Raw genomic sequence first — 6,137 nt, 5'->3', positions numbered from 1 at the left:
ATCGGAATTAGGTAAGTTTTATATAGTTTCTTTATTCTATTATTTTAACTTTTATATTTTAGACTTCGTCTGTGATATTAGTTTAGAGTTTTATTGCACTTTTTTGACTTTTGTTTTAATAAATTTTTATTATATGATTAATATTAATTTTACACTTTATAAGTTTTATTATTTTGGAGCTATTTTACCCTTTTATTAATAAAAATTCCGGGCGATGATAACGCCCAGGCGTTTTTCGCCCCCAAACAAAAAAAAAAAAAAATTTCTTTAATCCACTTCTTACAGAAAAAATTTCTTCTTTCACTAGTTACTTCCTATTTTTAGTATTTCTTAATTGTCAATAGTTCCTTTTACTTTCTTCATCACTAGTATTCTTATACTTTCTTCATTCATCTATCAGCTACAATATATTCTCTGACATCCAAGGTTTTCTACCAGTTCTCTTTGTTTTGCCTAAGTTTGCTTCTGCTGATTTAAGAATTTTGTTTTTAATTCTCCCATTCTTCTACATTTTCTACCTTATCTTTTTTACTCAGACCTCTTGCGATGCTCTCCTCAGAAATCTTCTTTACCTCCTCTTCCTCTTTAAATTCTACCAATTCATCTGACACCTTTTCTTCAGGATTTTAAACCCCAGTCTACATTTCATTATCACTAAATTATGGTTGCTATCAATGTCTGCTCCAGGTAAGTTTTGCAGTTGATTTCTAAATCTTTGCTTAACCATGAAATAATCTATCTTTTATTTCATTTTCCTGTTTAGCCTCTGGAAATTACCGTTCAGGTATTACTTCAGAGGATGATATGTATGAGTGTAAATGAAGTGTAGCCTTGTACAGTCTCAGTTCAACCATTCCTGAGATGGCTGGTTAATTGAAATCCAACCACCAAAGAACACTGGTATCCACGATCTAGTATTCAAATCTGTATAAAAGTAACTGCCTTTATTAGGACTTGAACGCTGGAACTCTTGACTTCCTAATCAGCTGATTTGGGAAGACGCATTCACCACTAGACCAACCAAGTGGGTTGATATAATTTATCTGATACCTTACAATATCACCTGGTTTTTTCCATGTATATATTCTTCTGTTATGAATTTTAAACTGGGTGTTGGCAATTACTAAATTATACTTCGTGCAAAACTATAAGTCGGTCCCCTCTTTCATTCCATTTGCCCAGCTCATATTCACCCACTATATTTCCTTCCTTGCCTTTTCCAATGCTTGCATTCCAATCTCCAACTATTAAATTTTCATCCCCTTTTATGTGTTTAATTTTTTTAAAGGGCTTCACACTTTAAAGTGTGAATTGAATAAAAATGGACCTTCCATATTTCAAAATATTGGCATCAACTTTCCTGAGATGATGGATGATTCCAGACTAAACTTTATTGGTTGCTCTCGGATTCAAAGTAATGGATTCATGTCTCATCTATAGTTATCTATTACAGAAATAAGTCAATCTTCATTGCTTTCATGATATTTCAAAATCTTGTGGGAAATTTCAAGTGATTTTTGGAGGGCTATAAGTCGATATGGAACTCAGCAAGCACAGACTTCAACAATTTTAATTCATGAACCACTTGTTTAGCCACTTTAATATTGTCATGATTCTTTTAAGTGCTGACCTTTCCATGTTCATCACAAAGAGAAATCCTACCTTTTTTAAAACAGCCTGTTTATTGATCTTGCTTTCACCTGCTTATTTCCATGCTGCTATTGCATTCTATGAATAATCTGTTGGTTTTACATCTTCTGAATTGAAAAAATCTATCACCACTTGCATTCTTCTCTGGTTCAATTGGACAAAGGAGAATTAATTTTAATACAACTGTCCAAAAAGGAATGCAATGTATTGAGGGTGTATGTACATGTGATTCAAAGAAACGGGAAATTTTGAAAGTTGTGTTGGTAGCCGTGGGTGATTGGTACCACTTGATAAGTAGCGCCAGCCTCTCTAACCTAACCTGCCATTTAGTTGTCATGGATCCTTGGAGTGGTGCGCAACGTGCATTTGCTATCAAAGCGTTTTACAAAAACAATGACAGTGTGGAGGCAGCGCGTAGAGAATTTCGCCGTCATTTTAAACTGGGACGACACGACCGTGTTCCATCAGCACATGCAATTAAAACATGGATATCTAATTTTGAGCAAACTGGTTCGGCAATGAAAAAGAAACCTCCAGGCCGTAAGAAGCCTCCAAGCTTTACAAGATGCTGTCACACGAAGTCCACATCGATCAATCCGTCGTCACTCAGCGTCTTTGCAATTCCATAGTTCAAGTGTTCGAAGAATGTTAGTGAAGGACTTGCAATACCATCCATACAAGTTGCAGATCGTCCAGGAACTGAAACCGAACGATGCGGTTGTGCGAGCACAATTCTGTAATGTAATGCTTCAGAAGATAAATGATAACGAAGAGTTTGTTCACGAACTGCGGATGTCAGACGAAGTGCATTTCCACCTCAGTGGATTTGTTAACAAGCAAAATGTCAGATACTGGGCACAAGAAAATCCTACGCAGCTACACCAGCGTCCGTTGCACAGCCAGAAAGTGACCGTGTGGTGTGCTATGTCATCTTACGGTGTTATAGGCCCTTATTTTTTTGAGGATGACAACGGTCTTGCGATTACAGTGACGTCGGCTCGTTACGTAGCCGTGCTTGAAACCTTTGTTGTGGAACAACAAAAGAGATTTCCACCGATTCTTAACACAGCCTGGTTTCAACAAGACGGAGCAACGTCACATACTGCACGAATATCGATGGCAGCTGTACGCCGATTGTTTGGACAACGTGTCATTTCACGAAATGGTGACATTAGATGCCCTCCCAGATCGCCTGATCTGTCAGCTTGCGATTACCTTTTGTGGGGTCACCTTAAAAGCAAATTGTTCCAGAGTAGAGCTGCTACAACGGAAGAACTGAAGGCAAAGATCCGAGAAGCAATTGCGGAAATTCCAGTTATGTTACGTCAAACCATGAACAATTTAACGAAGAGACTTCTTGAGTGTTTACGTAGAAGAGGAGGTCACCTGGAAGATGTCATCTTTAAAAAACAAACTAAAATGTATGTATCCTAAAATGGCAACATTTGTACAATTACATGAAATAAAATTAATTTTCTAAAAAAAATTTTTCATTAACGTTATTTAATTTTTTTAATTTCCCGTTTCTTTGAATCACTCTGTATGTTTGTTCCACTGTAGCAGCTGATTGGCTGAGCTGATTTAGATGTATGACCCCACATTGGAATCTCTACATTACCAGGAGTATCATAGGCTATATAAATACTTCAAATTTAAATAAGTAGAAAAAATATTATACTATACAAAATTATCACCTGCATGCTCTTTAATTTGGTAATTGTGTTTTATTAATATTTACTTCTAATCACAAACAGCTAACAATAAAGCAATTCTTCCTTTGAACAAATGATGTGAAGCAAAATATATGGCAGAAGTCATTTGAGACATGTGATTGAGAGGAAAAAAAATGATTATATTAAATAAATGTGTGATTTCTCTTCACTTTTTGATTGCTTTCTATATATGAGAATTCTGTCTACTTCAAATACCCAAAGGTCATTGCTGATTAAATTTATTTATTTTTTATCACAGTTTTACCAGTTAGAGAGTTAAAAAACAGGAAATATTTTATTTTTAGGATGTTTCATACTTTTTGATAACTTTTGAGATTTTCTAAACTTTAATAACTTTCTTGTTTTTAAATATGTCAACTTCAAACAAAAACCTCATTAATCTGCTTAAAACATATGTTGTATGTTCAAGAGTATATGGTTTTTGTTAAAAGTATATTTTGGCCTATATTTAAAGAATAGCTTGAAAGTAATTGAAAATCTAATAAAAACAAAAATATCAACATTGCAATTAAATATTTTTGGGAAAAAAGCAAAAACTCACCTTCAAGTTTTTTTTTTTTAAGACAGATGCTTTATATGAGACTACTACCTGAGAAAGTGAAACCTGAGAGTTATATTGTTATTTTTTAGAAGTTTCTTAATATTGTAGCTGTATTAAATTGGCTACAGTTGAACTGAAATAGCTCAAAATTTTTATTGCATCATAAAAATCATAAATTTTCTTAAAATCAACTGAAGTATAATCATTTAACAAGTCATTATTTACGTTAGATCATTGAACTTAGATAAAATAAGTCAGCATAAGTGTGAAATATAGTGAAACATCATTTACATCTAACAGCTAAAATTTGATAATTAAATCATATCAGACAAGATAAAATTACACAGTTATTTATTTATATCTCAAAAAGTGCAAAATTGACCAAAATGGCAGCTAAGAAAAATTAAGTACCTAAAACTAAAATAACCCCTGTTTTTAATTCTAAATATGTAGGATTAAATAAGTAAATTTTAATTTTGCATTGGTTGATTTGATATTGATTGACTTTCAGGTGAATGTAATTTTATTTGTGATTTAGGCCTGGATTTACCCAGTATGAACTTTTGCAGTTAGGTTTTACTTACCAACCCATTGGACTGATCTTGTGGAGAACTTGTCATCGCAAATCAGCTGTTTTTGAAGTCAAGAGTAAAAAGGTTTAAATCCTTGTAAAGGTAGTTAGTTACTTTTATATGTATCTGAATACTAAATCATAATTTGAATACTACCAGCGTTCTTTGGTGGTTGGGTTTCAATTAACCACACATCTCAGGAATGGTTAACCTGAGACTGTACAAAATCATTTCATTTATATTCATACATATCATTCTCTGAAGTAATACCTTCTAGTGATTCCCTAGGCTAAACAGACAAAGAGAGAGGCTTCATTAGACAATTACCAAAGTTCCCAGGTCAATTCAGAGGTGACCAATCCAAAGATTATCAGATGGGTTGGCTTTGATCATCAATATGATGGTAAAATTTCAATAAAATTTGAAAAAATAGTTTATTTTAAATTAAATGGAGTGATAATTAATTTTTTTCTGGTTTCTATTGCAGGGAAAAATTATTCATTTTGAAAAGTAATTTTTGTGAACAACATACAATAAGTACACAAAGTTATTCAAATTACATACCATGTAGAATAAATAATAACCTGAGACAAAGTTGCACAGTACTTAAAAAAATAATATAAATTGACAGAAATATATTTAAGCTCGACAATCAACCAAATAATTATAGAAGCCAAGTGATTGCAACTTTATAAGATATATATTGGAACCAAAATACTTTCTTTCTTTTTTAAGATAAAGTTTGAAAAACAAGAAAGTTTTTGTTAAAAAAAATTATAGTAATTATAAACAGCAATGAAACTGCACCAATGTTGTTTAATTTCAGTGTTCTACAGGAAGTAGATTCTTAAATGTGGCTTTAGATATTGAAGTTTGCCTTAATTCAAATCGCCCAATTCCTGGAATGCTTCTGAAGATATTACAGGTGCTATCAAACCATCAGGGGTTGTAAGGGATGGAATTACCTACGACTACATTTTGTTATGACCGCTAATTTAATGATCAATAAAGTTATAGGTAGGAATGAAGGATAAGAGATTTTGGAAAAAAAATATTGTATAAAATTTGGAGATTATATCATGTTTTTAAACTGATTTATTTCACTTCACTGTATTTTAAATAAATCTACAGAACATATTTTCGTCTTTATTATTTTTTAACTCAGTTTTTTTTAAGCTATAATTGATTAACCTTTGCCGAATCTAGAAATAAAAAAATATGCCCCCACCCACTTTTCAATCTACAAAATCGAAAAATTGAAATCTACCAATAATATGGGTTTGCCATTTTAGCCTTCCAACAAAAATCTCTGCCTTACAATATTTGGTTTGTGGCTGTCACTTCTTAGCCAAGTATAAAATAAGATATATCCTTAAATTATTAGTAAGTAATTTTTCCGTATATATTCTACAAATTGAATAAATTTATCTCTTTAACAGTTGAAAGATTTCAGCATCAATACAGGGTTATTGATTTTAACTAAAACAATATGAGATTCAAAAAATGCAAAATAAATGAGCCGTACAAAATTTAAAATGTTACAAAATTTTTGTTCGTTTAAAAAAACATCATGGTATTTAAGTATCGATGATCGATCATACGTTCACACGACCCGGATTTCACTCCTTAGTCCGAGAATAA

This window comes from Lycorma delicatula, chromosome 12 (assembly GCF_047948215.1).
Source record: "Lycorma delicatula isolate Av1 chromosome 12, ASM4794821v1, whole genome shotgun sequence".
Taxonomy (NCBI): domain Eukaryota; kingdom Metazoa; phylum Arthropoda; class Insecta; order Hemiptera; family Fulgoridae; genus Lycorma; species Lycorma delicatula.
Note: the sequence above shows the minus strand (reverse complement) of the source record.